Here is a 23669-nt window from a genome sequence, read left to right as displayed (position 1 = left end):
CATGTTTTGTAGTATCTTGTCAGCCTGTAGCCCAGCCTCCATGTCATTGCAAATGAATGGGCACAATTAGTTTTTCATCTTAAACCAAGCCTTCTTCCTAGCAGATAGGAAGTGGACCACATCAGAGTTGATTATTTGTCTGAAGTACTCAAGTGAAAATATCCTCATAGGTAGGTATTTGGGCAACTTATAAGGGGCTAATTGGCAGCCATAAACTTTGATTTCAGTGTGGTTCTGGTATAGGTACTTATTGGCTTGTATGGGCCTAACCCAGGTTCGGAGGTGATTTGGCCATGAAAATCCTTGTACTACTACCACTTTTGGCAATAGTACACGGAGCGCAGACTAAGGTCTAACCCAAAGTAGTATGGGAGGGTGCTAGAACCAAGTTTCTGCACCATAGGGATGTTTGATGAGCTTCTAGCGGTCCGTGGTTTGACCCTGCACACACATTGCTATGCGCATCTATTAGTCGCTCGCAACCTGTGATGCTGCCTTTGCGCATCCCTACTCAGGGTGCAATCCGTATTATACACAATTTCCTTTAATAGTTATCCTGTTATTACCCGAGTACTTAACTTATTTATGTAAGAATAGTGATAATTAACAGTATATCCATCAATCATATAAGCGCGTGTGATAAACAAAATAGTATAAATGTAATTAAGGCAATACACAAGTAAATGCATAGAAATTGGAATCAACTTCTCTTTGTTATTTTTCGTTCAAGATTACAAACTCGACACCACCATGTGCACTCAGCTGTAGGTGTCTACGAACTCAGCTGCGGACTCTACTAGGCCTCTGTGCACTTAGCTGCAGAGCCTCTTCCTACTACTACGACCTAATATACTTAGACTCTTACTCTCTTCTCTATATTCACTACTCAGCTACTTTGCTCCCTTTACCACATAGAGCCTCGCTCTACTTATACAATCCCATGGTTCACGGACCATGGGTAGGCCAACATGACATTACATTACATTAAAATACTTAGGTTGGAAAACCCTATGACTTAACCTATACTTCGCACTCCGCGCCCCAATTCGTGGAGTCTTACAATACATTTGACCAAAACTTGGGCTTTGAGCCCCAAAACATGCTATGGGGTGATTCCATGCCCGACAGGTCCCCAACATAATCATCGTGACTCGTCCCCAAATCACTCTCTTAGCATGGTGATCTTGGCGCGGAGCCCCTCCAACTGGTCCCGATGGCCTGAATGTCAACAGTGCACCGAGCTACTACCTGTTGTACCTGCGACATTCTTTCTTTTGAATAATATTTGCTTGAATTGTGTCCTTACCTTGCTACCGATATCTGTTGCATGTGTTTATAGTCCCATGCCCTTGTTCGTCTCCTTGGGTCGTGAAGACTACACTTTGGCTGGTTAGTCAGAGAGCCAGCCCACTCGTGTAGGGTTTCAAGCGACTACAGTTTCTTTGCCTAGGAAGGGTTCTCCATTTGGTTTGACTAGTTGGACCGTGCCTCCATCTGCGACCTTCTTAACCACGTATGGTCCCAACTAGTGCATTTTGAATTTTCTCGGAAATTTTTCGAACTTACTATCATACAGCAGCACTAAGTCATTTACCTTGAAGGTGCACAACTTGATATGAGGGTCATGCTAGGCCTTTTCACACTCCTTTTCTACCTGTTGATGAAATCCAGCCAGAAACCATTCTTCCTCAAGTTCTTCTAATTGCACGAGCCTTTCTTCTAGAGCTTCACGGTCTGTCATGCCTGTGAGCGCTGTTATTCAAAAACTAGGTACGATGTATCCCATTGGCATGACAGCTTTCGTGCCATAAACTAACCAGAAAGTTGTATGTCCCATCAATTTCTTGGACGTTGTCCTATATTCCCAAAATACGGTAGGTACGCATAGGTCCCAGTCATTTCGTTGCGAGTTACATATGTTTTTTTTTTCTCAGTGAAACTATTCTAATCTATTATATTATGTACATAAAAACATTACAGTCAAAAAAGCAGGATGCCCAAGGCCTACTGTGGCACTGTGGGTTGGCATCTTGCAACTCCATAACAGCCCTTACAGGGGTGACATTTCCATCCGGAGTTGTGACCAGTACAACAAAACACATCATAGTTTTCATTCCAGACCATAATCGCCCACGCAGGGGCTTTTAAGCAAAAACTGCCCGCGCAGGGGCGACAAACTAGCTGAACCATAGCATATAAAAAACTGAACATAAACTTTAAAGACCCAGACATAAACGTATATGTTGTGGGGAAAAATGCCTATGCAGGATGATCCTATCCACCTAAGGTGTGATAGCGCCTTAGCAACAAACGAATACAGCTATTATGATTTCTTCCTTTATGAAATGTGAAAGAGGAGAGATCGGCAGACTTACCGTTGTCTTCCGGTTGTCACTCAAACTAGATCCTCTTCTCTTTGTGTGTCCACAACTACTTGCCTCCTCGCTTGATCAAGAGAACAACTACTTGAATACCACGAGATCACAAGAGAATAGCTACCTGTGACAAGAGAACAGCTACTTGCGACAAGAGAAGAACACAATACAAAGGCAAATATACATATTCATAAATGATTCAGGATTAGAAGTAAATCAAATATACTAATGCAATCATAAAAAATACACCAGCATATAGGAAAGAATCAAGATAGCTTTATTGATAAGTAACAGGGTTCAGGAAGAGATACAACCCATAGGGCTCCAATCCAACATCTCCTTCCCAGCAGAATGGAATTCCTTCTTCAGCTCCCTTCAAAGCATTACACACCCAATGTTTACAGCCACAAACCAACATCAATTCTTTGCAATTACCAAATTACAGCCCTTAGATCCCATGGAGGAGAGATCCATATATAGATGTTTTGAGAGAGGATGAGTCAGCTTGAGATCTGACTAGTGTCCTCTCCCTCTCTCAGTTCTTGAGTCCACTTGGAGGTTCTTGCTTCCACTTGGAAATTTGGAACCTCTTACTCATCACCAGTTGAATTCCTTGGTGCAAGTGTCATTTTGGAAGCTTCCTGGGCATTGACACCTTGAGGAATGACTCTGCCACATGTCCAAACTCACTCAGCGCAGGTAGCTAGTGTTGGAGTTGACATTCAACGCAGGTAGCCAGTGTAGCAGTTGACATTCAGCGCAGATGCTCAGTGGAGCAGTTGACATGATCTAGAATTGACTTGCTTTTGAGTGTTTTCAGGTGGAGAACTTCAGTGAATTGCCGTGGTTAGTTTGCCTTGTTCCTCTAGGGGTAGGAACAACATGTTTAGGGACTTTGGATCCATTAGTTTATGGACATTTCATGCTCAATGCTGTAAGGCACAAAAATGTCTATAACAGTTGCCCCTAAAGTATGAGGCCGTTTATCGGGTGAAATGCTTTATCCAGGAGGGTCCGAAGTTCGTCCATCTGCTGGGAGTAGACCTGTAATAAAATACAATACAATACATTATGATTCATACTGCTTTCATGATCTAGCTGAGGCGGGCATTCCCATGCTCAGCTTTATAAATTCATTTTTGTACATAGCACAGACGATCGTCTGATGGTAGACTGATAATTTTGGCGAAATTATCATCCTTTGAGTAGGATGATCATCTGCTGCAATGATGTACATGTCAAATGTCTTTATTTTTCCTGAATATATATCGCAGCCCAGATGGATGAAACTAGATCCGGGGTCTTCAAACTCGTTCAATCTTCACTCTAAGTACAAGTCAATCCATGTGAGAATTGTGCTGAAGTCGAACATGGAAAGACATCGCTTGATTACCGGTCAATGATATAAACCGTTAACAAGCGCGAGAGGAATCACCGATAATGATAATGACCCTCAAGGTACTGCAGTACAATTCACGTGGTGTGAATAAAGTACTTGGCGTCGAACACCACGCAAAATCCTCTGGTCGAAGGTCATTGATGTATACCTGTCGCCGGAAGTGAGAAGCTTGCCATTGAGGCATGCAAGCTTCAAAGTACTTAAGGGGTTGTTCCTAGATCAACTTCTTGGATAATGAGCTGATGTCGACAAGAAGCGATCCGTCAAAGGAGGGCCTTAATGAATCCCACATCAGTGACACGGAATAGAGCTAATGACTTTAATGGAGGTGAAAACGATCTGTGACATATGATTCAGGGTGGCGGTCATGAATGGATGAAGGATAATGTATGGTAGTGGATGGGACCCGGTTGACTCTTTCTGAACGACTTCTCTTGAACATATGGCAACACTATTGCGATGGATCGGTAGCATTACCCCAAATATGGATGGTATGGCGAGACCATGGTGATGTGACCGGTGAATGAAACAACCCAACCCGAATGTGGTACGGAGGAAAAGTGTCATGTTCAAGAGCGACCTGCTACCATCAAAGTTTTCTTGATTTTTCCCAATTTTTCCCCAGTCATTACTGACCAGTACCTCTTTATTTTTGTCAAGCTTGAGGAGGATAACATATGCTTGTTCTATAACCTGCCCTTCGGGCAAGCCCATCGCTATGTTTTAACGAGCCTAGCGATAGTGAAACTTGTTCTCGTCTAAAGACAAGTTTGTCGCTATTTAACAATTTTAACGAGTCTAACGACAAGGATAACTCGGCCCTTTTCATTTTTAGAGAGTCTGAAAAGGTACATAAAGTTAACTCCAAAATTCCTTTTTCGTCATGTAATCCCTTAAGTCCGAAAAAGTATAAAACAATACAGAAGGGATGAGTTTTCGATAATTTTAAGGAGCCGAATAAAACAAGCACTCAACCTTTTTGTGCAATAATCCCTCAGGTCCAAAAAGATTAAAATCTAAAGGAGGGATAGCTCTTCCTGTCCTTTAACGAGCTGGAAGGCCAAAACTCAGCAATCTTTTCATATTTTACGAGTCAATTGAAAGGAGCTTAAAGAAGACTCGTCTTTTGAGGAACGAGTGATAAACAGGGATAGCAGCAGATTCCAGGTACAGGTTGGAATTTTCCAATCACGGCAGTGTCACAAGGATGGCTAGGTGAAATCACTCTTCGCAGCTGTTCCTCAAAATGGGTAAACAATCATATGGAGGTGAACGATCGGCCAAATGAAAAGTGGAGGTGGCAGGTGCAAACACGACCAAGGCTTTAATGGCTGATAAAATTACATTCACAGTGGTTATTTATCGGGATAGGTTCATTTTTTAGTTAAAAATCAGCTTAAACACTGGAGGAAACTCTGCTCACTGCTTATATTTATTTTTTAACGAGCATGAAGACCACGTTAAAATTGCTCGGATCTTGCGTTTATTTTTTAACGAGCATGAACTTTATGCTAAAACTGCTCGATTACCCAGTCATTTGATAAGAGTGTCTCATCAAGATTCTATTTTTTATGGAGCTTCATCTCACTAAGCTTTGCTCCTGATCCTTTCTTTATGCAAGTTCGGAAACGGCTAATCCTACGAGTTTAAAGGGTTAGACCTACAGGTTTAAAGGGAGGACCTAAAAATTTAAAAGATAAATAGTCGCCCCTTGCTTGCACTCCAAAAGGTTTGCATGCCCCCAGGTATAAAATAGAGTTTCAAGGTTACCTCTACTTACCCTCCGCCAAAACATTTGTTTTAATCGAGAGAGGCTTACCTCTTTCAGGTTACCCAAAGATTGTCTCGTTACTCTTTCAAACAAAACACTTCCTCGGCAATGTCTACCGAAATGGACAAGGGTGAATGACTCTGGTGCCAAACACGTAACTTTGACAAAAGAATCCTATTCTAGAACAACCCCTCTTCCAAATTACGGACGGGGTACGGACTAGTCATATTCTCCCGCGGAAACCTATCCTATACCCAAAGTTCTCCTGCCGAAGCAGGCCAGGACGCATGCCCCCTGGGTTCCAGTCATATCCTCCCAGATTACTCGCGCTCATCAGGAGGACGGACCATGGGTTGAGACACTTCTTGCATGAATAGACCATTTAGGGATGGCACATGACTATTTGCGATGTGTGATCCAGGAAACGAAAGTTGGTCCACGAGCTTGACCATTCTTCCTTCATGCGGAAAACACATTACTCTAAAGAGTGAGGAGACTATAGCTCCCATGCAATATATATAGTCTCGTCCAAGGAGTAGGTTATAATCTAAGGGTCCTTGAATGACCATCACGTTCATTTGAACGGTCTTCCCTTTCAATGTTATAGGCACATTGGGGAGGATCCCTAAAGGTCGACCCGTTCCTTTATCAAAACCTGATAGATTTCTCGTCTCAGGTAAAAGCACTGGCAAACCAAGTGCTTTCCAAGAAATAGAGGAAAGGATACTCATAGATGCCCCCTCATCAATGATAGTGCCAGCCATTACCATTCTGTATATTTGACGAATAATTCTGAATGGTATACTGGCTGGCAACTGGGGTCTGCCTAGTTGGTTCCAATCAAAGGACACAACCAGGTTGCTTGGTGGTGGGACCGAATGTACGGCCGGATATCGCTCTGATGAACTTCCTTCATGCGATAAAGGAATGGTGGCATTTTCCCCTTGATCATCAGAGTCAGTGCTGATGAAGAGAATCTGGACGGTGTCGTCTTTATTCTCCTCTGTTATGGTGTCATTCGAAGATGGAGCCTCTGAAGGCAAAACCGGGTCAACTGCCGTATCAACCTTTTTACTTTCGTCAGACATGGATCCAGATGGTTCTTCTTCAATGACATATGCTTCGGCTGACCACCTAAGTGGCTCAGCCAGATTCTCAACTAGTGAGGGACTTGGTAGGAGTCTTTGATATCCAGGAGGGAGATGCGCTCGTAAAATCGGGCGATCTTCCAGAACTCTTTTTGCCTTGTCTAAGAAGGGACAATAGTGGATGGCGTGATCTCCTTCACACAGTCTACAGGGAAATTTAGCTCTCCCGCTCTGTCCTGGAGCTTCACTCCCACTAGTTGACGGTGAGCAGTCGACATGACTATCAGATGTCGATGCTCCCGAATTGTGCAAACGAGGGGACCAGTCTTTTAGTATCCGTGGGATACAGGGACAATCTCTATGGAAGTGGTCTCCCTTGCATATGACGCATGGCGATTTATGCCTTACGAGTGCGGCGTGTGGATTTTTGTTAGATGACATTTGTTTGCCCCCAGTCGCCTTAGGCTCCTTCTTCTTCTTTTCTTTCTTCTTCTTTTCCTTCTTCTCCTTAGGAGCCTGGTTTTTAATTCGACCAGTCCCTTCAAGCGAAGAGGAAGGAGGGGAGGAAGATGAAGTTGAAGCCTGGGAGGCAACTCTTGTCTGATCTAACTGTTGACTCGACTGTTCAGGAATGGTGGTATTCTGAACAACATTGGTTGAAAAGAGCCAAACTGGTAGGCCGATTGTTAATCCTGGAAGTGACAATGTGGCCATGTGGGGCGCACCAACATCTCCCCAAGAGGAGAAGGGACTAGGATTCCCACCAAGGGGGACTCCTTGGTTGGTGTGCTCCATCGTTTCAACCTAAAGATCAACGCAGGATTAAAGGGTGATTGTTCCATTTAAAATAAATTGTTAACGATGCTTTTAGACACAACTTGCTTTTTCAGTTTTAAAGAGTCGAGAAAAAGCTAAAGATGACTCTAGTCTCCTTCGATGTTTTAGCGATCCCGAAGTGACAAATGCTCGGATGGACTTTTTCTGTTATAGAGTCTGAAAAGGGCCAAAAGGAACTGCTCTGGAGATCTAGGCAGAGGGTGTGCCAAACTTTTCGCAAAACCACATAATACTTTTTACGGTACGGGTGGTCGATCTTCGTGAATGTTGTGTTCACTGCATTGTGATCAGTAGGGCGGCCGACATGGCTTCCTAAGGATAAAAGATATATGCCTATAGGGGTCTCCCAATATATACGTGACGGTACGTGGGAGCACAATCTGTACTAGCGCCACCGTCTCTCAGGAGGAATCACCCACCTTCTTCGAGATCGACAGTCACTAGGCTTAACGACGCCAGAACACGTCTCTAGCCTAGACCTCTATGTTGTGCGTTATGTTACAAAGCATTGTTAGGTTCATTCAGTTTATTTTAGGTTGATCTTTTTAAAGTTTGCCTTTCAAGGTTCACCACGAGATGTATGATACAACTTCCTAAATGCAGTCTAAGATGATAAGCAAGCTTTACAATCTTTCAACTTTGAAAATCCTAGCTACTAAGGGAAAAGAATAACACTATCTTTTCTCAAAGAGCAATCAGCACACTCTAATGCACTTTCCCTAAATCCAACATGCAAACTATCAAATGCAAAATGCACAATGCAGGTGTTTGTTTTCCACCTTCTTAGTATAAATGCCTACAAAGAAAGCTTTTTGCACAACTTTGAATTTTCTTTTAAGATGATCAATACAAACAAGTTCACTTTCTTCGAAATCGACAAGGGTAGAAGAGATTACAATCACTTTGCAATTTTCTAAATAAAGACTTGTTTTGACACTTTGAAAGAGACAAATTCAAACCAATAAGCAAAAGTAAAACTATAATCAATCTGAAAAACAACCAATGAACTCTCTTCTAAGATCACTATCAATCAGATCTGAATCAAAGGCTATAGGATGATTACTTTACTTATGCAAAGGAAGACTGTAAATGACGCCACAAACACATAAAATCATTCACAATCTTTTTGTACAAAAATGAGGCGGAATTCAAGCAAAGAAAAGGGTTTATCAGACTGGCACCTATGCCGGTTAAAGGCTGCAAAAACAGAGATCAAAACAGGGCAACAAAGGACAAAGAACCCCAGCTGCACAAGGCCAAACTGGTTCAGCGCAAGTCTAACACTGTCAGTTTGACATTCAGCGTAGGTAGCCCCTTCGGGACCTGCGCTGAAATGTAGACTGCCTTCACAGTGCTTGCGCTGAAAGAGAAACTCTCGTTTCCCTTGGTTTCTGGGTCACAAAATGCTCAAAAATCAACTGTTTCAAGCCAAATCAGAAACACAAGCAAGGTATAAACAGAGGGATACTTTGATAGGGTACTAAAGACTATCACAAGGATCATCAAATCATTTGTGGATCTAGTTTAGATCATAGACAAGTCCAACAACTGGATCAAAGTAGCAACTTTCTACTTTGCATCCGGGAAGGATGCAGTTCAATAGTTGCTGTCAAGTCTATGAAGTAAACAAATGACGGAAACACAAATGAAATGAATAAACAAGTTCTTCCCCAGTGGAGTCACCAATTTTTTATGGGGAAAAATGCCTATGCAGGACGATCTTGTCCACCTAAGGTGTGATAGCGCCTTAGCAACAAACGAATACAACTATTATGATTTCTTCCTTTATGAAATGTGAAAGAGGAGAGATCGACAGACTTACCGTTGTCTTCCAGTTGTCCCTCAAACTAGATCCTCTTCTCTTTGTGTGCCCACAGCTACTTGCCTCCTCGCTTGATCAAGAGAACAGCTACCTGAATACCACGAGATCACAAGAGAACAACTACCTGTTACAAGAGAACAGCTACTTGAGACAAGAGAAGAACACAATACATAGGCAAATATACATATTCATAAATGATTCAGGATTAGAAGTAAATCAAATATACTAATGCAATCATACAAAATACACCAGCATATAGGAAAGAATCAAGATAGCTTTATTGATAAGTAACAGGGTTCAGGAAGAGATACAACCCATAGGGCTCCAATCCAGCATCTCCTTCCCAGCAGAATGGAATTCCTTCTTTAGCTCCCTTCAAAGAATTACACACCCAATGTTTACAGCCACAAACCAACAACAATTCTTTGCAATTACCAAATTCCAGCCGTTAGATCCCATGGAGGAGAGGTCCATATATAAATGTTTTGAGAGAGGATGAGTGAGCTTGAGATCTGACTAGTGTGCTCTCCCTCTCTCAGTTCTTGAGTCCACTTCGAGGTTCTTGCTTCCACTTGGAGATTTGGAACCTCTTACTCATCACCAGTCGAATTCCTTGATGCAAGTGTCATTTTGGAAGCTTCCTGGGCATTGACACGTTGAGGAATGACTTTGCCACATGTCCAAACTCGCTCAGCGCAGGTAGCTAGTGTTGGAGTTGACATTCAACACAGGTAGCCAGTGTAGCAGTTGAAATTCAGCGCAGATGCTCAGTGGAGCAGTTGACATGATCCAGAATTGACTTGATTTTGAGTGTTTTCAGGTGGAGAACTTCAGTGAATTGCTGTGGTTAGTTTGCCTTGTTCCTCTAAGGGTAGGAACAACATGTTTATGGACTTTGGATCCCTTAGTTTATGGACATTTCATTCTCAATTCTGTAAGGCACAAAAATGTCTATAACAGTATAGCTTATCCCATACCCACACACAGGTAGGAACCGTGACAGAAAACTTAAACAGAACCTGAACCAAAAGACGGTCGACGGAGCCTGCCGCTGGGTGATACTCTTCCGGCTTCTCCTCAACAATCGAAACCCATCCATAGTACTCAGGGAGGGCATCCCCTTCTTCCCCTACATCGTTCTTCGAGGATGACGCCTCCTGCTTCTGAGATTGGGTGGGACCCAGCTCTGTAGTTCCCTCTGCCTTTTCCTTAGCAATTGTCGGTTGTTCAGTGTATAGCATCGCCCTGTTGCCCTCACCGTCTTCATTTTCCTTGGAATCCTTGATGAATAAGAGAGAGAGGTGTGCATAATGCTTCCAATGGTAAAAACTATTGTGCCAAATGCTGGAAGGGATGGTGGTTCTGTTGTGGGGCTGCCCGCGTCCATGAATTGGGCGGCCTGCATGTGGGTAGCCCCAGCTCTCCTGTGATAGTAGCAGCAGCAGAAATGGTGGTGGGCATCCGCTGCTGGATGGCGTGAGGAGCTCCCTCGACCAGAGCCGTGCCTACATGGCATTATTTCTCTTGGCTTGACCATTTCGACAGTGGAGCTGGTGGTGCAGAACATAGCTTCCATTGCTGGCAGCCCCTGCTCGAGTTTCTTCCCAACGAAGCTAAGGACTCTCTCCTCGGCTCTTGGCAGTAGCACAGTGATGCCCGCAATTCTTTCAACTGGGAGAAACAACACGAGATATTCCGTGGCCTCTTGTTCACCGTCTGAACCAGTCGCAGCGTCTGCCAGAAGGAAGAAATTGCCCACACCAGCCTGCGCAGCGTGCCTCTCACTCTGAATATGGCTCTTCCCCATACAAACCTCCGCTTTAACCTTCTCAACATTCTCTTGAACCTTGGGTGCCATAAATGCGCTCTGCAACTTCCCCAATTCGTCTCAGCTCTCATTAAAGGTTCTGAGTTAATGCCTCGGAGTTTAATTCCTCGACGGCGATCAGAGTGTCCTCCCCTATATCCATGCGAGGCGTCACATGTTGGCCATGTGGCCTCACACTCTCTACCGTGCGAACACCCACATTCGGGGGCGAGTTACATATGTTGGTCATCGCAGTCTCCAGTGTTTTTTGAATGCCTTGAACAAAAACTTCGCAGTCGTAGCAGTCATGCAGTCTTTGACCGGTTGCGCTTCCGCCCATCATGCCAGGTACTCTGTCACAGTAATGATGTAGTGTGCACCCGTCTTTCCCTAAGGTTTAATTGGTCCCACAAAGTCGATTTCCCATTTTTCAAATGGCTGCAGTGTCATTTGTGGATTTAATGACATCTCGTATCTTCATGATGGTTTTCTAGTTCTTTGACATATGTCGCAGGCCTTACAGTGCACTTTTGAATCTTGGTATAGAGTTTCCCATGATAACCCTGCATGACGAATCTTCTATACGGTCGCGCGTCCTGCATAGTGTCCTCCTGCAGTGCGCCCATGCGCTTTCTCTAGGATCTGATGTTGTTCAAATTAAGGTATGTATCTTCGCAATATCTCATCATTGCCCATTTTATAGAGGAGCACGTACACCATTGCCAACCCCTCGTGCTCGGTGGTAGAATAGTTCTTTTCTGCTTTGGACAATCTCCACCTTGCAAACGCTATCGGGTGATCCATGCCCTCTGCGCCCTCCTGTGTGAGTATGGCTCCCAGCACAATACACGACGCATCAACATGTACATGAAATTCCACATCCCATTTTGGGAAGACTAGGATTGGAGTGGAGGCCAATTTCCCCTTCAGGACATCCAAACTCTTCATGCAATCATCATTCCAGCAATATGTAACATCCTTTTTCAATAGCTTTTCCATCGACGCTGTTATTTGGGCATAACTTTTGATGAACTTCCTATAGTATCCAGTGTGCCCCAAAGTAGCGCACAATTGTTTAACACTTCGTGCTGCTTCCAAATTTAGAATAACGACAATATTTGTAGGGTCCACCATCAGTCCTTGTTTGCAAACCACATGTCCCAACAGGTTTCCAAAGGGAACGAGGAATGTGCACTTATTAAGGTTCAGTGCAATCTGGTGTCGACAGCAAGTATCGATCATCAAGTGTAAGCTTGCTACATGGTGCTTAACTAATCCAAAGACATTCCAATCATCCAGATAGACCTCCAAGAACTTGTGGATCTACTATTTCAATGTAGCCACAATGATGCGCGAAAATATAGATGGCGCTTCTTCAGTCCAAACGGCATAACATTGTATTGAAAGCAACCCCATTCTGTTGCGAAGGTTGTTTTTCTCCTACCTTCCGATGCGATCTTGATCTCATGGTACCCTGAGAACCCATCCATGAACAAGTATGCTTCCTGACTTCCAACATTCTCCAGTACTTCATCTCGGAATGGCATCGGGAATGGATCATGTTCACAGGCATCATTTAGCTTCCTGAGGTCCACGCATATTCTTATTTCACCCTTCTGCTTTTTCTTCTATTGTTATAGACATTTTTGTGCCTAACAGCATGAAGCATGAAATGTCAATAATCTGAGGGATCCAAAGTCCCTAAACATGTTGTTCCTACCCCTAGAGGAACAAGGTCAGCAAACCATAGCTCTGAAAATCAGTTCTCCACCTGAAAACACTCAAAAACAGGCTATTTCTGGATCATGTCAGCTGCTCCATTGAGCATCTGCGCTGAATGTCAACTGCTCCACTCTGTACCTGCGCTGAATGTCAAAAGAAATGAAGGCTACCTGCGCTGGTCGAGATTGGCCAAGTGGCACAGTCATTCTGCAAGGTGTCAAATGCCCAGGAAGATTCCAAAATGACACTTGGATCAGGGAATTCGCCTTGTAATGAGTAAGAGGATCTAGATCTCCAAGTGGAAGCAAGAGACTCCAAGTGGACTCAAGAACTGAAGAATAACTGAAGTGGGAGAGGACACTAGTCAGCTTCATGTTAGTCTCAAGCTGACTCATCCTTTCTCTAAAACTTCTATATATAGAGCTCTCTCATGAGGTCTATGGAGGCTGGAATTTTGTGCAAGTAAGGAAGTGCTGTTGGTTTGAGTATAGAACTATTGGGTGATTTGTTTGAAGGAGGTGAAGAGGAGATTTCTTTCTGCTGGGAGGTGTTGCTGGATTGGGCCTATTATGGTTGTAACACTCTCAGAACTTTACTTCTTCTATTAATAAAGTATTTGAGGTTCTTCTATATGCATGTGTCTCTATGGCGTATTGATGCTTGTATATTTGATTTATTCTAATCCTTGAATCAATTATGGATGTATGCTTCTTGTAGTTTCCTTTTCTTGCGCTTTTACAGGATCTTTGTGTAGCTGGGCCGGTGAAACAGCAAGGAGCTAGGAGCAAGCAGCAAAGAGGGAAGATTGGATCAACCATTAGCGAAAGATAACGGTTAGTGGATCCCCTTTCTCTTCTCTCTCTCATGTCATAAAGAAGTAATCTTGAATAGCTTTGCATTCAGTTGTTGCTGAGGTATTATCACCCTTAGAGTGTGATAGGGTCATTCCATATTGGATACTTTTCCCAACAACAAATTGGCGACTCCGCTGGGGAACGTATCTTGTTGGTTGTTTGTGTTTTTGCTATTCATTTCATAAACAAAGGGAGTACCAAATCGAACTGTATTTGGATCTTTCAAATACAAAGTAGAGGGCAGCTACTCTAGCTCAGTTTCTGGGCAAGTTTATGATTTGAAGAGCTGATCCAAAGGACTCTAATAAGATCTTAGTGATAGCTTTTCATCCTCTTTTTCATCCCTTAGTGTGTCCTTGACTGATAGCTTCTGATTTGAGCAAAAACTGTGAATTTTTTAGCAATCTGTGACCCGGAAACCAAGAGAAACGAAAGTTTCGTTCTTCAGTGCAGCTGCTGTGAAGGTTGTCTGCATTTCAGTGCAGTTCCCGAAGGGGCTACCTGCGCTGAAGGTCAAACTGCCTGTGCTGGACCAGTCTTGCCTTGTGCTACTGGGGTTTCCTACTGTTTCTTGCCCTGTTTTCACTCTTGTTTTTGTTGTTTGTTACCAGTCAATGTGCCTATCTGAAACCAACTTTCCTTGCCACTATTCCTCCTCGGTTGTATAAAGAAACTGTGTTTGTTCTTTGTGTATTTCTTGTACATTTACAGTTTCCCATAACGAAAGTGAACTAGTCTTGCTGTGGCCTCTTAGATCTAGACCTGTGATTAAGTGTCGTTTTGATCTTAAGAGTTAGCTTGTTTGCTGTTCATAGCTGATTGAGCTTTGCTTTTGTCATATGGTTTGAATTTATATATTTCTAGTGTCGAAACAAGTAAATCTTAAGGTGTCTTTTGATTTTGGACAAGCTTGTTTGCTTTCACTTGAAATTGAATTCAAAGTTATACAACAGATTTCTTTTTGTATTGCACCAACATTAAGAAAGAGAAAAGAAATACTTGCATTGTGCATGTGCATTATGACAGTTTGCATGTTGATTTAGGGAAAAAGTGCATTAGTGTGTGCTCTATGATCTGTGTTAAAAGGTGTTATCTTTCTTTTCCCTCAGTAGTTAAGATTTTCAAAGTTGAAAGATTGAAAAGCTTGCTTATCATCTTAGACTGCATTTAGGAGTGTTATCATACATCTCGTGGTGATCCATAAAGGCAAACTGCTAAACAAGATCAACCTTAAAATAAATTGAATTTACATAACAACGCATTGAAACATAACGCAAACACATAGAGGTCTAAGCTAGAGACATGTTCCGGCGTCGTTAAACGTGATATCTTAGCGTTGAGTGGTTGGGTGATTCCTCCACGGTGAAGCGATAGGTATCAATACGGACTTGTGCTCCCACGTACCATCGCGTATATATTGGGAGACCCCTATAGGATCAAAGCCTTTATCCATAGGAAACCGTGTCGGCCGCCCTACTGATCGCAATGCAGTGAACACAACATTCACGAAGATCGACCACTCGTACCGTAAAACGTATTCTGTGGTTTTGCGAAAGGTTTGGCACACCCTCTGCCTAGAACTCCAGAGCAGTTTCTTTTGGCCTTTTTCAAACTCTATAACTGAAAAAGTCCATCCGAGCATTTGTCACTTCGGGCTCGTTAAAACATAGAAGGAGACTAGAGTCATCTTTAGCTTTTTCTCGACTCTTAAAAAGTGAAAAAGCAAGTTGTGTCTAAGCGTCGTTATAAAATTTGTTTTAAACGGAACATAATCACCTTCTATTCCCGCGTTGATCTTTAGGTTGAGAACATGGAACGCCCCAACCAAGGAATTCCACATGATGGAAATCCTAGTCCTTTCTCCTCTTGGGGAGAAGTTGGTGTGCCCCACATGGCCACATTGTCGCTTCCAGGACTGACAATTGGCCTGCCTATTTGGCTATTCTCAACCAATGTAGTTCAGAACACCATGGTTCCTGAACAGTCGAGTCAACAGTTAGATGAGTCTAGAGCTTCCCACCAGCCTTCTACTTCCTCTAACCCTTCCTCCAATCCTTCATCTTCGAAAGGTAGAGCCGGCAAAAGCCAAGCTCCCGTGGAGAAGAAGGAGAAGAAGAAGAAAGAGAAGAAGAAGAAGGAGCCTAAGGCGACTGGGGCAAGCAAAAGACATCTAACAAAAATCCACACACAGCACAGACCGGGCCTAAATCGCCATGCGTCATATGTAGAGGAGACCACTTCCATAGAGATTGTCCCTGTATTCCCCGGATACTAAGGGACTGGTCCCCTCGGTTGCACAATTCGGGAGCATCAACCTCTGATAACCAGGTTGAGTGCTTACCGTCAACCAGCGAAAGTGAAGGTTCAAGACAAAAGGGGGGAGCAAGATCCCCCTGTAGACTGTGTGAAGGCGATCACGCCATCCACCATTGTCCCTTCTTAGACAAAGCGAAGAGAGTTTTGGAAGATCGTCCGGTTTCACCGTTGAGACTTCCTCCTGGATACAAAAAACTCGTGCCAAGTCCTTCGTTGGTTGAAAATACAGCTGGCCCGCTCAAGTGGTCAGCTGAAGTGTCAGTCATTGAAAATGAACCTACTGAATCCAGACCAGACGAAAGTCTAAAGGTCGATACGGCAGTTGACCCGGTTCTTCCTTCAGAGGTTTCATCCTCAAATGACACTGTCACTGAAGATTCATCTTCAAATGACACCCTCACTGAAGAGAATAAGGATGACACCATCCAGATTCTTTTCATCAACACAGATTTTGATGAGCATCAGGGCAATGCGCCCATTCCTTTATCGCAGGAAGGAACATCGTCAGGATCGTATCCGGCCGTGTATTCGGTCCCACCACCAAGCAACCTGGTTGTGTCCTTTGATTGGAACCAACTAGGCAGACCCCGGTTGCCAGCCAGTATACCATTCAGAATCATAGTCCAAATTTATAGAATGGTGATGGCTGGAACTATCATTGATGAAGGGGCATCTGTGAGTATCCTTTCCTCTGTTGCTTGGAAAGCACTGGGTTCCCCGACGCTTTTGCCTGAGATAAGAAATCTCTCGGGCTTTGATAAAGGAACCAGTCGACCATTAGGGATCCTCCCCAATGTGCTTGTTACATTGAAAGGGAAGACCGTTCAAATGAACGTGATGGTCGTTCAAGGACCCTTGGATTATAACCTACTCCTTGGACGAGACTATATATATTGCATGGGAGCTATACTCTCCTCACTCTTTAGAGTAATGTGTTTTCCACATGAAGGAAGGGTGGTCAAGCTCGTAGACCAACTTTCATTTCCGGGATCACGCATCGCAAATAGTCAAATACCAACCCTCAATGGTCTATTCACTCAAGAAATGTCTCCACCCCCAGTCCTCCTTCCCGATGAGTGCGAGTGATTCGGAAAGATGGGACTGGAACCCAGGGGGCATGCATCCTGGTTTGTTTCGGGCAGAGGAAACCTTGGGTATTAAGTAGAATTTCCGCGAAAGAATATGACTAGTCCGTACCCCATCCGTATTTGGAAGAGGGGTTGTTCTGGAATAAAATTATTTGGTAAAAGTTATGTGTTTGACGAGTTTTAGTCATTCACCTTTGTCCTATCTGAAAAGATTAGTAGACATCGCCGAAAAAAGAGATTGATTTGCGGCAGCAAATAGAACCATCTTCGGGTAATAATAAAGAGGCAAGCCTCACCCTTTAAAACAAATGTTTTATCGGATAAGTAGGGGCAACCTTGAAATTATACTTTATACTTGGGGGCATGCAAACCTTTTGGAGTGCAAGCTAGGGGTGGTTATTTATCTGTTTTTGGGATTAGCCATTCCGAACTTGCATAAAGAAAGGATGAGAGGGAGCAAAGCTTAGTGAAGATGAAGCTCTATAAAAAATAGGGATCTCACAGGAGACATTTCTTATCTTATGACTGGTATTATCGAGCAGTTTCAGCATAAAGTTCATGCTCGTTAAAAAATAAACGCAAGATCCAAGCAGTTTTAACATGGTCTTCATTCTCGTTAAAAAATAAATAAAAGCAGTGAGCAATGCTTCCCCCAGAGTTTAAGCTCATTTTTATCTAAAAAAAGAACCTATTTCGGTAAATAACCATTGTGATCGTAAATTTATTAGCTATGAAAAGCCTTGGTCGTGTTTGCACCCGCCACCTCCATTCCATTTGGCCGATCGTTCACCCCCATATGATTGTTTACCCATTTTGAGGAACAGCTGCGAAGAGTGATTTCACTTAGCCATCCTTGTGACACTGCCGTGATTGGAAAATTCCAACCTGTACTTGGAATCTGCTGCTATCCCTGTTTATCACTCGTTCCACAAAAGACGAGTCCTCTTTGAGCTCTTTTCATCTGACTCGTAAAATATGAAAAGTTTGCCGAGTTTTGGCCTTCCAGCTCGTTAAAATGACCAGAAGAGCTATCCCTCCTCTAGATTTTAATCTTTTTGGACCTGAGGGATTATTGCACAAAAAGGTCGAGCGCTTGTTTTGTTCGGCTCGTTAAAATTATCGAAAATTCATCCCTTCTGTATTGTTTTATACTTTTTCGGACTTAAGGGATTAGATGACGAGAAAGGAATTTTGGAGTTAACTTTCTGTACCTTTTCAGACTCTCTAAAAATGAAAAGGACCGAGTTGTCTTTGTCGCTAGACTCGTTAAAATGATTAAATAGCGACAAACTTGTCTTTAGACGAGAACGAGTTTCCCTATCGCTAGGCTCGTTAAAACATAGCGATGGGCTTGCCTGAAGGGCAGGTTATAGAACAAGCATATGTTATCCTCCTCAAGCTTGACAAAAATAAAGAGGTACTGGTCAGAAATGACTGGGGAAAAATTGGGAGAACCTCAAAGCTTTAATGGTAGCAAGTCGCTCTTGAACATGACACTTTGTCCTCCGTATCACATCGGGTTGGGTTGTTTCATTCACCGGTCTCATCACCGTGGTCTTCGCCAAACCATCCGTATTTGGGGTAATGCTACCGATCCATCACATCAGTGTCGTTATATGTTCAACAGATGTTGTTCAGAAAGAGTCAACCGTGTCCCATCCACTGCCATACATTATCCTTCATCCACCCATGATCGCCACCCTGAATTATATCTCACAGATTGTTTTCACCTCCACTAAAATCATTAGCTCCGTTCCGTGTCATTGATGTGGGATTCATTAAGGCCCTCCTTTGACGGATCGCTTCTTGTCGACTTCAGCTCATTATCCAAGAAGTTGATCTAGGAACAACCCCCCCCCAGTACTTTGAAGCTTGCATGCCTCAATGGCAAGTTTCTCACTTCCGGCGACAGGTATACATTAATGACCTTCGACCAGAAGATTTTGTGTGGTGTTCGACGCCAAGTCCTTTATTCACACCATGTGAATTGTACTGCAGTACCTTGAGGGTCATTGTCATTATTGGTGATTCCTCTCGCGCTTGTTAACGGTTTACATTATTGACCGGTAATCAAGCGATGTCTTTCCATGTTCGACTTCAGCGCAATTCTCACATGGATCAACTTGTACTTAGAGTGAAGATCGAACGAGTTTGAAGACCCCGGATCTAGTTTCATCCATCCGGGCTGCGATATATATTCAGGAAATATAAAAACATTTGATATGTACATTATTGCAGCAGATGATCATCCTACTCAAAGGATGATAATTTCAGCAGAGAATTATAAGTCTATCATCAGACGGTCGTCTGTTATATGTACCAAAATGAATTTATAAAGCTGAGCATGGGAATGCCCGCCTCAGCTAGATCATGAAAGCAGAATGAAAAATAATGTATTGTATTGTATTTTATTACAAGGCACCTCTCAGCGATTGAATGAACTTCGGATCCTCCTGATAAAGCATTTCACCCGATAAACGACCTCATACTTTAGGGGGCAACTGTTATAGACATTTTTGTGCCTAACAGCATGAAGCATGAAATGTCAATAATCTGAGGGATCCAAAGTCCCTAAACATGTTGTTCCTACCCCTAGAGGAACAAGGTCAGCAAACCACAGCACTGAAAATCAGTTCTCCACCTGAAAACACTCAAAAACAGGCTATTTCTGGATCATGTCAGCTACTCCACTGAGCATCTGCGCTGAATGTCAACTGCTCCACTCTGTACCTGCGCTGAATGTCAAAAGCAATGAAGGCTACCTGCGCTAGGCGAGATTGGCCAAGTGGCACAGTCATTCTGCAAGGTGTCAAATGCCCAGGAAGCTTCCAAAATGACACTTGGATCAGGGAATTCGCCTTGTGATGAGTAAGAGGATCTAGATCTCCAAGTGGAAGCAAGAGACTCCAAGTGGACTCAAGAACTGAAGAATAACTGAAGTGGGAGAGGACACTAGTCAGCTTCATGTCAGTCTCAAGCTGACCCATCCTTTCTCTAAAACTTCTATATATAGAGCTCTCTCATGAGGTCTATGGAGGCTGGAATTTTGTGCAAGTAAGGAAGTGTTGTTGGTTTTAGTATAGAACTATTGGGTGATTTGTTTGAAGGAGGTGAAGAGGAGATTTCTTTCTGCTGGGAGGTGTTGCTGGATTGGGCCTATTATGGTTGTAACACTCTCAAAACTTTACTTCTTCTATTAATAAAGTATTTGAGGTTCTTCTATATGCATGTGTCTCTGTGGCGTATTGATGCTTGTATATTTGATTTATTCTAATCCTTGAATCAATTATGGATGTATGCTTCTTGTAGTTTCCTTTTCTTGTGCTTTTACATGATCTTTGTGTAGCTGGGCCGGTGAAAGAGCAAGGAGCTAGGAGCAAGCAGCAAAGAGGGAAGATTGGATCAACCATTAGCGGAAGATAACGGTTAGTGGATCCCCTTTCTCTTCTCTCTCTCATGTCATAAAGAAGTAATCTTGAATAGCTTTGCATTCAGTTGTTGCTGAGGTACTATCACCCTTAGAGTGGGATAGGGTCATTTCGTATTGGATACTTTTCCCAACAACACCTATACTACCATAGGACTCACCCAGTCAGATTCTTCTACTGGTTCAATAATTTGTCGCAGAACTTTTATTTATACTTCAGATTAAAGTGGTAAGGTCGTTGGTTAACGGGCTTCGCATCGGGTTTCAGGGTGATCTTCATCATCCCTAAGTCACCAATGATCCCTTTTAAGTTTGTAATTTTGGTCAGGAACAAGTCTTGGTATTCATGGAGTAACTCAGCAACCTTATCCACTATGGCATCATCCCAATAGGCCCCAAGCATTATGTTCTTCAGCTCCGCCTCCATTCCAATGTTGACCTGCTTTGTCTTTAGCGGTAAGGTGATGTCGCGGTTTTCAAGTGATGGTCCTCGAATCTCGTGACAACCTTCCGTTTATGAAATTTTAGTATTTTGTGGGTCCTCCTCATCCTCCTCAACATTTTCATTGTAACACTTTAACGTGCAGCTGAACTGTGTCGCCCATTCTAGCTAAATTACTTCCATTGGCTCCTGGGGTATTTTGAAGATGGTGTATTTTATTGCCTATAGCGCATCGTCAATAGTATCTAACCAATGATCTTCAAAAGTGAACGTTAATAGAAATCCCTCGCACAAGATATCCCATTTTCTTGTACCATGGCGAAGCTCTGTCTTAGTATACCAATTCATGGGTATGACATCTAGGGTATGATAGAATAAATGTACCCATTCAAGATGTGGATCTTCCCTGTAGACCTTGGTCCATTTCGCGAGGTGTGTGCGTGGATCATCTCATCCATCATATTTTTCTACTATCTGTATTTGCGATTTCCAAAATCATATGTGCATAATTCTTCTACATCTGCACCAGTCCTCAAACCTTCCCTGATGCATGCCCCGCCGTGGTGGGGGCGTTGTGCACAGCGCCCACCTTAGAGCACTGAATTGCTGCTGTTCTGGTACTGCAATTTCAAATTTGTTCAGGAATTCATCCACCACTATCAACCCATCATATGTAGGCAGATCCCTTGCCTCTGCTGTTACTACTACGTGTAGTGACCTTTTCTCAAAGATCATTTTGTGCTTCTTCAGATTTATGACTCCGTTAATATTGGTGGCCCAGCCTATTCCTAGTAGTACAGGAGAGGGATTACTATCATCGACAATCTCTATTACTTCAAAATCTGCTTATGTTCTCGCACCTTCAATATCTACTGTTATCCCTTGCAATCTTCCCATGGGAAAGATCTTTTGTTGGTTCACCATTTGTAACTAAATAGGAGACCATTGTAGTGCAGGTTTGCCCATGCATTCCCATGTTTGTTTTTGCAGTACATTCACGTATGATCTAAGATCAAAGATAACCATATCCATTTCATACTCACCAATTTGTGCGGTCAACCTCATTTCCCTTCCTGTGCGTAATGCATGCTTTCCAAGTTTCTGGACCACGCGTGGTTCTCCTGATCCCGCACTCCTAGTGATAAGTTTCTGTAGTCCTTTTACTGCCTTGCTGTCTGGGAGGAGTTTCATGCATGTCTCCAAAAAGGTAGTGAGCACTGAAGGATCTATCCCTAGTTCTAATTGATCCTTACTATCTAAAGTGGAGGCCTCTGTGAAGCTCTTCTTAGCTTCCATGAATGTCTCCTTCATGTGTTCTAAATCAAATTTGGGTTCCTTTGTAGGGGCCTTGCAAACCCATGTGCTTTCTTCTTACTATTTCCCTTTATCATCGACAATGGTCACGTTGCTCTTGAGCATCATGTTTACATTTGGGTCTTCTTCGCATGGCTCAGACCTCATCATCTACAAATTCTGAGTCGGAGGGGGCTGAAGTACCCCTTTTTTGCACAGTCTCACTATCAGTGTAGGGCAGTGTTCTACCTCATGATCAAACTGAGTACAGTACAAACATAATGTCCTTGTTGGGCTTGTACAATCGCAGGAATAGTGCCCTGGCCCACCGCATTTATAAAAAATTAACTGTCTGCGACCCTTCCTGGTCCCATTCCACCTCGACCTCGACCGTGCCCCTAAAATCCAGTGTGCGCCATTCCTACATTTGGGTCGAGGGCTCACATTTTGGTTTGCACCCTGTAGGCAGGAGTCTGATCCATCATTAGTTTGTAGCTTCTGCAGGTGCACTCATCATGGCCTACCGACCTGTAGAAGTTACAAAACAATTACTGGGACGTCTGCATATACTTCTACAATAGATGACAATTATCCGTAGTGCATTTTCCTCCTATTTGACAGATCCCGCACCATATTGCAGGCGCCATTCTTGGTCCTACCTATGCCATAGGTATTAATGGCATCGACCTTCCTCCTTCCAGGTAATTCGCGAACACTGGACAGTGGTAACTGTCATGTCCCTAGCCTTTGCATTTTATGCAACATACTTTCTTGCACGTCTCTAGCGAAGGTGTCCTGTCCTATTTCAAACTCTGCATTTCCAGACAAAGATTTTGCAGTTGCGCATGGATTCGCTGGACTCCTAGAATAGGGTCTTGTATAGGGGTCTCATGCAATCTCATCACCATCTCCAAAGCTTCAGCCTGGGTGGAAATTTTTTGCTGTGACATCGTCGTCCTTAAGTACAGTGTTAGTGATGCTACAAACGATGCACGGTGCTATCCATCTGACAATGTCATGTTGGCTTCGTGAATCGTACCCTTTAGTATTTGGTCCAGATCCTAGGGGGTCTCTTCCAGGAGATCGTGATCTCATTAAACACAATTATTGATTGTGTTTCTGACTTTGGCATGCTAATTTCCCTGTTCAGCATGGTCTGGATTTTTGTGATTCCTGCGTTTGGATGGTCATTAGAATTCTTGATGTACCATGTTAATGCACGATCCTGCAATTCGCTCACCAGCGTAGCCTTCTTGATATTATCATCCACAACACCCTATGCTTCCCATACTGCTCTTACCATGAACCAGAATTGGTTCGGATCTTCATTCCCCACTCCTCTTAATACCGATAGTTTGATCGCACTTGCCATACTGAACTGTGGCGGTGGCAGAGGTGGGTTGGGTGGAGATGGAGGTGAGGAGGGTG

Source organism: Pinus tabuliformis, chromosome 9 (assembly GCF_031772625.1).
Source record: "Pinus tabuliformis cultivar Carrire ecotype Pingquan chromosome 9, CPIR1, whole genome shotgun sequence".
Lineage (NCBI taxonomy): Eukaryota > Viridiplantae > Streptophyta > Pinopsida > Pinales > Pinaceae > Pinus > Pinus tabuliformis.
The sequence above is the reverse complement of the archived record's forward strand: the minus strand, read 5'-3'. Positions refer to the sequence as shown.